The sequence below is a fragment of the Miscanthus floridulus genome, chromosome 3, assembly GCF_019320115.1.
Source record: "Miscanthus floridulus cultivar M001 chromosome 3, ASM1932011v1, whole genome shotgun sequence".
Lineage (NCBI taxonomy): Eukaryota > Viridiplantae > Streptophyta > Magnoliopsida > Poales > Poaceae > Miscanthus > Miscanthus floridulus.
Genome location: NC_089582.1, coordinates 10,953,578 through 10,968,347, shown reverse-complemented (window position 1 = coordinate 10,968,347; position 14,770 = coordinate 10,953,578). Strand labels below are relative to the sequence as shown.

Genomic DNA, 14,770 nt, shown 5'->3' with positions numbered 1-14,770 from the left:
TAATGTTGTGGCACATGAGTTAGCCAAGTATGCTATGTGTGGGGACCCGGGCAAGCTCCATGTGTGGGCAAACCCCCTCCCAAAATTTGTAAAGACACTTATTGCTCGCTGATTTGGTCGAGCCTGTGTTGCCAATAGTAATGTCATAGAGCCGAAATTTGCTTAAAAAAAGATCTTTCGTCTTGGCTATTAGCTTGGCATCCATGGTCCATGCATGCATGGTGACTGGTGAGGAAATTGCAGGGTCTCGATCGGTGGAGAAGAGGAGTAGCGCTACCGCTACCGCCTGGTTCATCAAATTATTATTGTTGTTATATCTAGAAAAATAGGAATAGGAGTAGGACAATTAAGCACTCGTTCAACCCCGTCGCGACTGGTGAAATGACACCATGTGCATGTCTGGAAGATGGAAGTTGTAAGGACAACATAGAAGGGGACCTCACTCAAATCAAAACCGTATATCCTCCACAAGGCTTCTGGAGGGGTCACCCAAAATTAAAGGAGAGTGATCGTGCAAGGCAGCCCAGGTTATTAATATTGCATACATTGCTAACGCGATTTTTAAAATAAACAATAATAATAAATATATGCATATAATTTAAAAAAACCAAAAAATGAGAGGAATAAACTCTTTCCATGCGAAAATAAATTAAAGATATAAGAAGTTTATCTAAAGTAGACATATGCAAATAACAATTCCCTCAAATTCATCTTAGATAGCTGTGGTGAACACAGGTGTTGCACTATAAAATGGATTTAATCGATTTCAAAGTGATCATGTCAAGATCACATGTTCCACCCGGCACTAATACGAAGACTAAATCTATGTGTCCCCGTTTGATACGAAGTCTTCAAAGCTCACACGTTCACATCCTAACCGATTTCAATACGAAATGTCCGCATCCAATATAAAGTCCTTATATCTCACACGGTCCAATTACTAAGGTTCACTCAAAAAAAAAAAAAAAATTGGCCCACGTGCAACGCACCGGTATTTATCTAGTGATTTAAAAGATGCCCAGGCCACCATAAGTGAGGAAAAAACAGTCTCAACTGAGTAGCTAGGTAGATTACCAAGAAAAGTGAACGAAACGTGCTCAACTGAAATCTAAGAACTCACTAATCACAGCTGCCTACGATTGCTGTCTGTAGTGCAGACACGCATGCCTACAAATCGTAATCCAAAATCTTACGCCTGATGAGTACTTTCGCTCTCTTTTTTTCCCCCTTAAGATTTGACATTTTCAGATCATGCAGCAATTAAGGAGTTCTGCAGAAAGGTGAGAGCTTACTCAAGAAAAATGGAGAAACATATTTTGGCCTTGTATTTGCCGTAGAGGTCGTAGTGCTCTCGCCGGAGCCCGAGCTCCGCCGCGATGTCGGCGATAGGAGGCTCGACGGAGCTGGCGATGTCAATGTCCGCCGGCACCGGCGAGGCCACGTCCAGCCAGATCGTCAGGCTCGGCATCTCCGGCAGCAGGTGGCGGCGCTGAATCTCACGACGACGGCTTGGGCACCGTACGTGGCGCTGGATTTGGCGTGCAAAGAAAGCCCGCTCGCACGCAAACCAGAGTATGCGCACCGCGCGGGATCCGAGCACGGGCCCTCGCCGGGCGAGCGTCTGCGACCCCAGCTGAGGTGTTTTTTTTTTTTCTGTTCTTTTTTTTTAAACGCCGTCTCCCAGACGGGATAAGGACGGGCGTTGTACATACATGCCCTGAGGAGGGAGAGAGCGGGATGCAGCCATGCAGGCATGCAGCGGAGAATGAATTGCCGGCCGCCGTTACCATGTTCCGTCGACTCAGGTCGTCCATCGGCCGACCATAACCAAGTCCAAGGATGATTCGAATGTCTACTGCTCTAGATGGACAGACCTAAGTCCAAATTGTTTAGGCGGACGATCATGCTAGTTCAATTGGACAATGCCAAGGCAAATAGTCCGATAGCTTAAATGGACAATCCGCATAGACCGGCTAACAACCTATTGTGTCAAGTGTTACCTAAGTGATAATGTGTTACCCTATCGTCCCTGTATATGTTCTATGTTGTATCTAAAGTGTTTCTACCTGAACTAGTGGAAATGCACGTGCGACACGGCATGTGTCTATCAAAAACAAAATCCTTTATAAGAAAGAAATAGCAATGGTTTATTTTTGAGAAGAATGCACATACAACACACTTTTGAGAAATAAGAATGTACATACACCATACATATCTAAGAAATAAATTCATATATAATGTTCAATTATCAATTAATTATCTTGAAAATTGAGCTTAGTATTGTTAATTATTATTCTAAAAATATAATGCATCGATTAGAATTCATGATGGATACAAACATAAAAGCAATGTGCACTAACACTACTAGAATCTCGAATTACCCTGTGGGATGACCAATTTTTCTGTGCGTTTTTTTCGCTACACACAGGAAAAATTCCAATTATTCTGTCGGTTCCTAGAATATACCGACATAAAAATACGAAAAACTCACAGGATAATTGTATGATTTTTCTATGCATCGACAAAAGAGACACAGAAAAAGTATACACTGACAGAAAAATTGAAATTATTCTATGGGTTTTTATAAAACTCACAGGAAAAAACTATACACGCATGGAAAAAACACAATTATTCTGTCGGTTTTGTATTACACACAAATTAAAATTATGTACGCACAGAAAAAATAAGTTCTGTGCATGGATTTGGCTTTGACGCCCGATTTTTGATAAGGGCGCCTGCCTTTTGGTATTGTCATGGTATGAAACAGAAAAGAAAGTGAAAAAAACAAAAAAACTCCAAAACCTAATCCTCCAGCGGCCGCCACCCCCGCTCCCTATCCCAAACGTGCCGCGGCCCGCGCCGTTATGACCCGTCGCTCCCAGTTCCATGTCTGCCGCCCCATCTCCGCTCCACATCCGTCGCTCGCCACTCGCCACCCCAGCTCCATGGACATCGCGCGCCGCCCTAAGTCCACCGCCGCCCGCCGCCCCTAGATCTGCCTCCTGCCGCACCAAGAGCTTCGCCGTCGGCCACCGGCCCTCTAGGGTGCGGCCTCAGGCATGCCGCTGGTCGTCCAGGCGCGTCCCCAAGGCCCACCGCCACGTGACTCGCCTCGACCGTCCTCCAGGCCACCGCCGCGGGACGCGCCTCGCCTCCAAGCTGCCTGTGATGATGGAGCCACCGTCCGTGCCCACCGCCCTATGCCTTGCGCCTCTGTCTTGTCCACCTCTGACCCTCGCCCCGCCGCGCTCGCTCTCGCTCTGCCCTGGCACCCAGGCGTCCAGATCTGTAGCTATGAGCATCCACAACACCAGGTATGCCTGTCCCTTCTCTTCCCTTCCTTTTTTGTAAAACTTAGCACTGGAACCCTAATTTAAGCTATTTGGCTATCTGTAGATCTAAACCCAAGTGTGTGCTTGTATGAGCAAATTTTGATTTGGTCTTCCTGCAGGATGTGGATTGAATTTTGTTAATAAATCTGTCTATGAATTTGGACAAACTTAGAGAAGTTTGATACAAATGAGTTAACTTTGACATTGCCCTGTAGTGTAGGTTTGTCTCAAGCATATCTCATTTTGAATAGTTTATGTATCTTGAAGCCAATACTTCTTGATACAGATAAAGGCACTTATGCTTAATTTACTCTAATTCTCTCACAAGTTGTTCCCTTATTATTCCTGATTCATATATGTCTCACAATTAAAGTACTACTTTTGACAAGTTGCATCACAAATCCACGACAATTGTATCCAGGGAGTTTTAATCTTTAGGATATTGCTATGCTTATGATTTTATTCTTGTAACTGATATGCATCACAAATACATGGAATCAGGAAATCATTCTATGGAAAATCAAAATATTGTCTGTCATGTATTTTCCTTTTGCTCATTGTTATTAGCATTATTTGAAAATCAGGGAATGATTTTATGGATGTATCTCACGCCAAGTATGAAGCTAAGTCAGCTAGAGGTGCTTTGCATTTACTGTGGTTGTGGACATTACGCATTTGTACTGTACAGTTCATAATACGAACGTCACCTGATATTGTGGATTCTTTGATCGTTGAAATTTTTGTTCCCTGAACTGCTTGACATCAACAGGTATCCATAGTTCTTATGTTAAAGTCTGTGAATCTCTCGTGTTGCTTTTAAGGTTTTTATGTAAGATAAGTTGGGGTGGAATAATTTAGTGGAAGCACTGGATACTTCTGTGTATGTTTTGGTGCTCGTTGCTCAGGGGGGGCCTGCAATAATTGAAGAATACCAAACTCTGATCTAGTCCTTCAAATACTCTGTGATCCACTTGAGTGCGCAATGATAAGTTTTGATTGGGCTTTCCAAGGAGAGTAAAAGTAGGTATCAATGAGAATAGCATAGTATTTCTCCAATAAAGCCTAATCGCTATAAGCTTATTCTTTATAAAGTTTTGTTTCTTTCTATTTAAGATGGAAAGATTGTGCGCCAACTGTTTGTAGAGTTCCTTATAGTTATGTTACTATCACATATGAATGTATGATTGGAGCAGTACTTTGGACTAGGCGCAGAACACTTTATAATTCTTGTGATATTATTTTCATTGGTATTACTCCTTGGAGTACATGTTACTGTGATTTTACCAAATGTTGCTGTAGTTGACAAACTGTTGACAAGCCTATTCAGTCCTACTAGTTCAGTGGAAAACTGTTTTCAATCCTAATAGTTATTCAGTCCAAATAATAAGCTACATGGCAGGATTGTATCCCATAGACTCCTGGTATTATCAAAGCTTCTATGTGCTCAAAACATATATCCATAAATGATGAAATTTCTTCTGTTAGACACTAGAGCAGCTGGTATACATTACAAAGGAAGTAGCGATCCATCCATTTTGCATACTCATCATTGCAGGTCAAATAGATCAATATCTATTGGAAATCTGGTATAACTTGTTTGTTCCTAGTTCCATGACCTTACTGACTGATGGTTAGATAGGGTCTGTGTAAGGTTGTAAGCTTTGGGATTGGCAGATGCATGTAATCTTTGGCAAGTGATCCTTTGTTGTGTTTGTTAAACTATGTGATTTTGCCACAAAAAAAAAAAAACTGTTTCATGGTTTGTGTGTGGAATCACATGAATGCATTCATCTCTTTGAGCATATTGTTGGACATATTTGATTCTCTATTTACCACTATTGTCTATTAGAGCACATGCTCTTGATCATATAAAATTAAAAGTAGTTACTTGTCTTTGTTTTGGTGTTGGCAACTTAGTTTGTTAGCTACTAGCTTAATTTGTTATCGGGACAACATGGAATAACCCAAGCACAGGATCAAACAGACAGGGTGTTCTTAGTCCACATGAATTTGTTAGCTACTAACTTAGTTTGTTATCTACAACACTAAAAATATGTAGTTACTTGTCTTCGTTTTGGGGTTGGCAACTTAATTTGTCTGTTTATTCATTGTGAGCAGCTTGGGGAATCTCTCTGTTCAGTCCTTAAATTGTTATACTAGCTTTATCTTGGTTATGAGAAATTATCTTTCAAAATCATATCAGTCTTCCATTTTGTTGATCATTATTCTTAATGTGTCAGGAAAGGGGTATGCAAGTTCTACAATGGAAAGTCTGGATCTCTTGCAAAACTTCAAGATGCTTGTAATACCTGCTCTGCTGAAAGACCTTCCAAAGCCAGAAACACCATCCCCTAGGAAGCACAAAGGTCTTCTTCCATTCAGTTTCAAATGGGGCAAACCGCAGAATAAAGAGGTATTCCCCGAAGATGATGCAATCTAAAGCCCCACAAACTGCAGGAGGATGACTATATCGCCTGCTGCCACAAGCAGCTCGGGAAGCAACAGTGGCAAGCGATGACGAACATAACCACTCCTAGAAGCTGTCTTCCCGTCGCCCACACAGAAGGCCCAGCAATGCCATGGGTGTTTTTGCTTCTCCGCCTGCACCTCGTCCACCCCAGCAGTTCTCAGCTCTCATGAGATCTCAGTCAATGCTTGACCGATGTGACAGACTCAACTGCCATGGTCACTCCTAGGGACAAGCGCATGAAGAATTAGCAAAAGTTGAATAGTATCAGGGACAAGCGCATGAAGAACTAGCAAGAGCTGAATCTTGGTTAGTATGAGGGTTTTGAATGTATTGATGCCGGAACATTTGGACATCATCTATGTACCTATGAATGTGCTGAACATTTAGACACCTATGAATGTATTTATTATGTTGTGATGTGTCATGAACTTACTGTATGGACAATATATATTTTCATATGCTGTTTCTACTGTGTGTTTAACTCTTTTTCTGTGAGGATGGCTACACAGAAAATTACTTTTAATCTGGGCGAAAGAAATTTTTCTGTGAGTTCACCTAGACCGACAGAAAAATGCACGTATTTTCTGTGTGTTTATTTCTTTTTTTCTATGTAGATATATATCCTCACAGAAATTTTATTTTTAATCTGGCCAAACACAATTTTTCTGTGCACGTAAGACCGACAGAAAAATTGTTTCTGACGGCGAACACACAGAATAATTGAATTTTTCTATCATTATATTTCCGTGTGTATTTTTCTGAGGGTACACCGTCAGAAAAATATTTTCTGATGGTATTCGCATTTTTCAGTGTGTTTTGCGCACACACAGAAGAATGCGAGTTTCCAGCAGTGTAACAGCGTCTAAGTCATATCATTTTAGCAAAAGGTATGGTGGAAAAAAGATGAAAATATCAAGTACAATTTTTAACTTCACCCAAATAAGAGAAATGCCACAGCAAAATATGTACAATTGGAACTCTTGAACTGGTAATCATCTACATAATTAATTAAGTATCATATTATCTACTTATAAGCTTGCTATGTTGAAGGAGCCGGACGATTTGGCTCCGAGAGCAGCTGACAACTCAGCCACCAATCCGATGCTGATCTTGTAGCCATCCTTCCCGCTCACCATAGGAGTCAAATGTTTAGTGGCAGGCAGCCTGTGGTAGACATTTTTGCTCCACTTCCTGTCAAAACACACAAAAGGCAGGGAATGAAAATCAACCACTATGTTATCAATCAGTCGAGTTGTTGACATATAGATAGACGATGATATGTTAGTCTTGGGGATACAAAATTAAGTACAAGAAATGATCACGAGCACATGTGTATGGAGATACAAATACAAATACCTAATTCTATCAGATAAACAACGACAATAAACAAATATACCTTGCACACTCTATGTTAGAATCATGTTTGCATCAGATCTATCATGTGCAAAAGGGGGAGTTAAAACAGAGGAAAATCAATCGTTTCATATGCAATAGGATAGCTCAAGGAATTTAATCTATGACCCATCAATTGATCATGAGCATCAATGGAAGAAAATATGGTGGTTCTTAAGTAAGCACATGTTTTATCGGTTGGTTCATAGGTTATTTAAGTTGTAGCTACTACTACTACGACGACGACGAAGAGGCTAGGTGATCATACATGTTTTTCCAGCCACTGAATCTCCTACCAGCTCTCAGATATTTTTAAACGAAATTACCTACTCAACGCAACATACTTGCAACTTCGCAAGTGACAGGGCTAGGTGCCCTACCGGAGTTGCTGCGAAGGTTGTAGGGATGGAAGAGCGGAGGGCGAGGCTTAAGGGAAGCGGGCAGCGGGTTGGCGCCAGTGGTGATCACTGGCGCAAGGAGGAAGAGGAGGTGCGGCTAGGGCTCCCAAGGGAAGCCGGCAACAATTATGTTACTTCTGCTTAATTCCAATCTCAATTGTTTACAGAGTCTTTATCCTCTCTAGGAATCCTATAATTAAGGAATATATACCATAAATAGCTAATAATAATAATATGGGCTGTTAGCCCCTATAGCCAGCGTCCTCCTCTAGCCACTAATGGGCCTGCGCCTATTATAGTAGACGCCGGTCATAACATCTCTCCCCGCATGCGCAAATAGCTCGTCCTCGAGTAGAAAGTCAGGGGTAGAGGCCTTTGAAGTCGTCGAGGAGCTCCCAGGTGGCTTCGTCGCTAGGGCAGTCCGCATGCCATTGGATGAGGACTGTGCCAAGCGCCCCGCCAAAGAGTTGAGCTCGGAGGGTGCGCTCAGGAGCAGGAAGGAGCCGACCATCCAGCAGCGGCGGTAGAGCAGCAGGCGCGGCCGAAGGATCCCCCTTGTGAGGCTTGAGAAAGCCCACATGGAAGACGTCATGCAGTCGAGCGCCGGCCGGAAGCTGCAGCTGGTAGGCAACCCTGCCAATGCACTCCAGCACTTGGAATGGCCCGGTGTAGCGAGGGCCAAGCTTCCCTTTTGCCCCGGGCTCCAAAGACTGTGTGGTCCGATGAAGCAGGTGCAGCCAAACCCAATCGCCCACAACAAACTCCAGGTCGCGGTGGCCGGCGTCGTAGTACTTCTTAGACAGGTGCTGGGCCTGAAGCAGGCGCTGCCGGACCTCTGCCAGCACCTCAGCTCGGCTGTGGAGTAAGGCGTCGGCCGTATCAGTCCGCGCCGACCCCGGCTGGTATGGTAGTATCGGCGGGGGCGGCCAGCCGTAGACCACTTCGAACAGGGTGGCACGTAGGACGGTATGAAAGGAGGTGTTGTAGCAATACTCCGCCCATGGCAACCAGTCCACCCACGCCCGTGGCTGATCACCTATAACACAACGTAAATACATCGCAATAACCTTGTTGACCACCTCCGACTGGCCATTCGTCTGAGGGTGGAAGGCCATGCTCATGCGCAAGGTGACGCCTGCCATCTTGAAGAGGTCGCGCCACACGTGACCGATGAACATGGGGTCCCTATCGCTGATGATGGAAGAAGGGAAACCATGCAGTCGAATGATGCCGTCGAAGAAAGCACGGGCGACGGAGGCGGCGGTGTAGGGGTGACCAAGGGCTATGAAATGCGCATACTTGGAGAAGAGGTCGACCACCGTGAGAACGACGGATTTGTTGCTGACCTTGGGCAGCCCCTCGATGAAGTCCATGGAGATATCCGCCCACACCTGGGATGGGACTTCGAGGGACTATAGCAGACCGGCGGGTTGTAGCAACTTCGTCTTTTTCCGCTAGCATGTGCTGCACGCCCGCACCCAATCCTGGACAAGGGCGCGGTCTCCTAGAATGTAGAAGTCGGTGCGCAAGTGGTACAAAGTCTTCTGGACCCCCTCATGGCCTGCCAAATGAGCCAAGAGAAGGACTTGGTGGCGCAAGTCGTCATGGTCCGGGAAGAAGATGCGGGACCCGTGGAGAAGGATATCGCCGTTGAAGTGCCACAGTGCCTGCAACTCACTAGCTTGCAACCGTTGGAGGAGCTGCTGGGCGTCCGCAGCTGCTGTTGTAGCCCGGCGAATGTCATCAAAGAGGGCGAACGTCGGCCCGGAGAAGGCATGAGCAGCAGGGACAGTAGCTGGACCCTCCTCCATGCCGCAGCGGGACAACACATCCTCCACGATGTTCAGGCAACCAGGGCAATCCTCCACAGTAAAATCAAAGCCAAACAACTTGCTGATCCGCCGGTGTTGAGGTACAATTGAGAGGCGTTGGTCCAGCAGGAACTTGAGGCTGTAGTGATCTGTACGAACATGAAAATGACACCCCCATAGGTAAGGTCGCCAGTGACGTACAGCCTGAACCAGCCCAATCAGCTCGCGTTCATAGGCGACGAGCTTGAGATGGCGAGCAGCGAAGGACCGGCTGAAGAAAGCGAGGGGTCCGGTGTCTTGGTGGAGAACAGCGCCGAACCCCACGTCTGACGCGTCATAGTCCACCACGAACTGCTTGTCGAAGTCGGGCATTTGGAGGATGGGTCCCGTGAATAGGGCAGACTTGAGTGCCTGAAACGCCACGTCCGCCTCGTCGTCCTAGGCGAATGCATCCTTCCGTAGGAGGCGCATCAGTGGCGCAGCGATGAGGCCGAAGTCGTAGATGAACTTCTTGTAGTAGCCGACGAGGCCCAAGAAGCCCCGCAGCCCATGGGAGGAGTAAGGGACTGGCCACGAGGCGACCACAGCCCCCTTGTCGGTGTCCATAGCGATGCAGCTTGCTGATATAACGTGGCCCAGGTAGGCCACCAACGACGCCCCAAAAGAACACTTGGAGCGCTTGAGGTGGAGCTGGTGCACCCGAAGTGCGTTGAGGACGATGCTGAGGTGCTACAGGTGTTCGTCCCAGGAGGCGCTATATATGAGTATGTTGTCGAAAAACACAAGCACGAACCTACGCAAAAAGGGGTGGAGCACGTCGTTCATCAAAGCCTGCAAAGTCGCCGGTGCATTGGAAAGGCCGAATGGCATGACCAGGAACTCAAAATGGCCATGGTGAGTGCGGAACGCCGTCTTGGCGATGTCGTCGGGGTGCATCCACACTTGGTGGTAGCCCGAGCACAAATAGAGCTAGGTGAAGAAGCGAGCCCCGTGAAGCTCATTGATGACCGGAATCGGGAATTGTCGTTGGACGTCTTGGTGTTGAGGGTCCGGTAGTCGATACAAAAGCACCAGGAGTTATCCGCCTTGCGTACCAGTAGCACGGGGGCGGAGAACAAGGATGTGCTTGGGCGGATGATGCCTTGGACGAGCATAGCAGCGCACTGATGCTCCAACTCGTCCTTCTACGGCTAGGGGTAGCGATAGGGGCGAACGGTGACCAGAGCTATACCCAGTAGCAGGTGGATGCGGTGATCATACGGCCGCATCGGAGGGAGCCCTTGTGGCTTGGTGAAGACTGACTCAAACTGCTCTAGGAGCCAGTCCAATAGTGGCTAGGAAGGGGCAGCGGCGATCGCCAGCGCTGCCAGTTCCCAGATGTCATCACGGGGGGACCCCTGGCCCTTCCATAGAATGTGCCAGGTGCCCCATGTGAAAGCCATGCACAAATCCTCAAAATCCCAGAGGATAAGGACCCAGGGTACGTAGGAACTTGATGCCAAGAATAAGATCAAAACCACCCAGGCTGATGCCATAGCAGCTGATGGTGAACTCCTCTGTACCGATGGTCAGGGCCACATCCTGGGCAACGCCTTCGCACGGCACACGATCGTCATTGGCCACCAGTACCTGCATGGTAGGATGCGGTGCTGTAGAGAGGTGTATACGACACAGGAGATCAGCGTTGATGAAGTTGTGCGTCGAGCCGGAGTCGAGGAGCGCCACAAGCTGATGGACATGTACGGAGATAGGAAGGAGCATAGCATTCTCGGTCTGGATGCCGGCAATGGCGTAGAGGGACACCTAAGGCCGGGCTATAGGTTCTTGCCCCGCTGCTGGTGCAGGCGGAAGCACAACAGCCTCCTCTAGAAAAAGCAGCCACAACAGCCACCTCCGCTGGGATGTCATCGTCGAGGTAATCCGCCGCTTCAAGGTAGAATAGGGGTTGGCACACATGACCGCACACATAGGGCTCATCACAATTGTAGCAGAGACCTTGGCGGCGGCACTCCAATTGCTCCGCTGAGGACAGGTGGCGGAAATGACGAGCAGAGGCTGCAGCGCCAGCTGGTGCTTGAGTTGTGGTCGCCCCTGGGGCTGCTGGTACCGCTGCAGCAGGCTGTAGCGGTGCTGGAATGCCCGGGCGCTGAGGAGGCTGGGCGCCACGTTGAGGAGTGGCCGGTGTCATGGCAGCGGCGTGGCGCTCAAAGGCCATGACCAAATACATGGCCATTTGGAGGTTCTGGGGCTCCTGCAGCTCCACGTCGACCTTAATGTGCTCCAGAACCCTGCCCACAAACAACTCCGTCTTTTGGGATGCGGAGAGGTTCTGAGCATGACAGAGCACCGCATTGAAGCGTTCGGAGTAGGTCCTGTACCATGGAGGTGAAGGGTAGGCGAGCAAGTTCGGATAGATGGGTCTCACGAACAACTGACCCAAATTACAGATTGCACAGCTCCTTAAAATGATCCCACGTAGGCATGCCCTCGTCTTGCTCGAGGGCATAGTACCATGTTTGGGCCGCACCGGTGAGATGGTACGACGCAAGCCAAGTGCGGTCCAAGGACAGGGTACGCTGCCCCGCGGAAGAATTGGTCACAATGATTGAGCCAATTGAGGGGATCCTCGGCGCCATCGTAGGTGGGGAACTCCAGCTTGTAGAAGCGCGGAGGGTGAGCGCCGTGGCTGACACCCGGAGCTGCTGGTTCTGGATCAAAGGCCGCGGATGACAAGGCGCCGGAGTGGTGCTGCATGTTGCCGCCATAGAGTATAGGGCCATCAACGCCTCCATAGACATACCCCTCCATGTAGGAGGGCTGCTGTACCGCCCCACCGTAGTTGATCAGGGCGCCTGTGGTAGGGGCTGGTGCAGCCAATGTCGTGGTCGTCGGAAACGTTGCCATCGTATACACCGGCCCGACCGTCGGGGCTAGGGCATAAGATGGGATTGGCGACGGGAAGGGCGGCATCTGCAGTAGATGGATGGTCATGCCTGTGGTGCTAGACTGGGGCATCCCAGCAGGGAAAACCGGTGGTAGTGAGGCCATGGCCGATTGCGGCGGCGGTGGCGGCGGTGGTGGGCGCGGTGGGGAGGGCAGCGGCTGCTGCGAGCTGAGGAGGTAGGACTGCATCGCGGCCATGGAACGGGACAGCTGTGGATGGCCGCGGTCATCTGCTCCATCGACATTATAGAGGACGAAACGGCCGTTGAGGCGGATGGCAGCAGCTGCACAGCAGTGGTGATTGGCGGCAGCGGCGGTGGGCTGGTGGAGGTGGAAGGAGGGTCTGACATCTTTGATACCAGATTGATAGGGCTAGGTGCCCTACCGGAGTTGCTGCGAAGGTTATAGGGATGGAAGAGCGGAGGGCGAGGCTTAGGGAAGCGGCGGCGGGTTGGCGCCATGGTGATCACAACGCTAGGAGGAAGAGGAGGTGCGGCTAGATCTCCCAAGGGAAGCCGGCAACAATTATGTTGCTTCTGCTTAATTCCAATCTCAATTGTTTACAGAGTCTTTATCCTCTCTAGGATCCTATAATTAAGGAATAAATACCATAAATAGCTAATAATAATAATATGGGCTGTTAACCCCTATAGCCGGCGTCCTCCTCTAGCCACTAATGGGCCTGTGCCTATTATAGTAGACACAACAGCAAGTCTCAACTAAATGCATAATCTCCTACCAGTTCTCAGATATTTTAAAACGAAATTACCTACTCAACGCAACATACTTGCAACTTCGCAAGGCTCAACTAAATGCATAGACACAGTTACATCCTAACAAAAGGCCAAGTCCCAAGAGAACTGACCTGAACAAACAAATTTATATTGTTGGGGCAATACATAGCTAGACAGAATACTTTGATGGCCTGCAAAGGAGACACAACAGTCTTGAATGAGCAAAAATTACAAAAAAAAATGTCATAACAGTTGACATATACATACTTGCAAGTCTCAGTGCAACAACAAACTATCCGTCCCGGCCAGGCTGTCTCATTGCTGAACCCTCCGAGGGCGCTTGCCTCTACATACTCCAGCCAGTCTGCCTCCTTGGCGGATCCGTCCAGGGCGAGTGCCGGGCTGCCTACTCCCCTATCAGGCTGCCTCCTTGCCATATCCACCGAGGTCGAGTGCCTTGCCGCCTGCTCCCTGGCCAAAAGAATTCACCGAGAAAACAAAGTTTTTTGAGATCACTGGATAGTACAATAACCTGATCTTAGTAACGCACAGTTTTGAGTCATACATAAAGCAGCACAAATAAAATGAAATGTGAATCAAACATCTAAAAGTCTACGTGTTTTGGTTATCAAGCCATAGAATAAGATTTATAACTCACCCAAAAAGGGTAGCATACATAGAGTTACTTATATTGTTGGTTGCCGCCACCGGTGAGCATGGAGAGGTGCCGCCGCTAGTACTGGTGGAGATGGTGGCGCCGCTGGTAGGGGTGAGGGCGCCGCCGCGTTTGTTGCGGGCTGGATCTGGTCCACGCGCGCTGCAGGGTGGGGCGCCGCCACTGTCGTGGGAGAGAGGGCACTGGAACCGCGGCGACCACCTCACGCCCTACGGCTCCGCGTCGCCGCCGAGGCTGCCCATCGCGGCGGATCCGAGAGGCGCATGTGCCAGAGGTGAGGTTTCCTCTCGTCTCATCCCCCCTTCCGCTTCTTTTCCGTTGCTCGAGCGAAGAATACACAGAACGGGCGGGTATACGGAGAAGGAAACCACCATGGGTACACGCGGCCGGGTAAAGAATCCTTCGGTGAAAAAAGAAATATGACGGGAGCACTACCCCAGATCAGGACATCACTGTCGGATCAAAATCCCCCTTCATTGCCGGATTTTAAATCGGCAGTGGCATACCGGCAGTGATGTGGGATTCACATCACTGCCGGTACTCAGAACCGCCAGTGATGTCCAGGCAAGACTGTCGGTTACTGGAACCATCTGGTATTGTCAGTTGAGCCAACACTGCTGGCTCGTGGCACGAGCCGACAGTGATGCTCAAGCAAACACTGTCAGCTTGTGGCACAAGCTGACAGTGATGCTCAAGCCAAAATTGCCTTCTTGTGGCTCGAGCCGATAGTGATGCTTAAGCCAACAGTGCCGGCTTGTGGCTTGAACCAGCAGTGTTGCTCAAGACATCACTGCCGGCTTGACATGCAAACCGACAGTGATCTCTTTTTTGCATTCTATTGTTTTATATCATTTTTTTGTGGAATCAGGTTTCGCTTTATATTCTCTACGTAGATGACAGGTCCATCAACATTAAACATTACAAATGTTGTGGTTACAGTTCAAATGTGTAAGGAAAATGGATCCTTGGCCCATTTACTTTGGATTTTGGTGTTTGATGATCAACAAGACTAAA

The 14,770-nt window shown here is 48.2% G+C and overlaps 1 pseudogene; it reads left to right on the top strand.

Annotated features, from left to right (window-relative positions):
* Positions 1 to 2,886: 2,886 nt before the first annotated feature.
* LOC136543134 (uncharacterized) lies at positions 2,887 to 6,050 on the top strand (annotated as a pseudogene).
* The last annotated feature ends 8,720 nt before the right edge of the window (positions 6,051 to 14,770 follow it).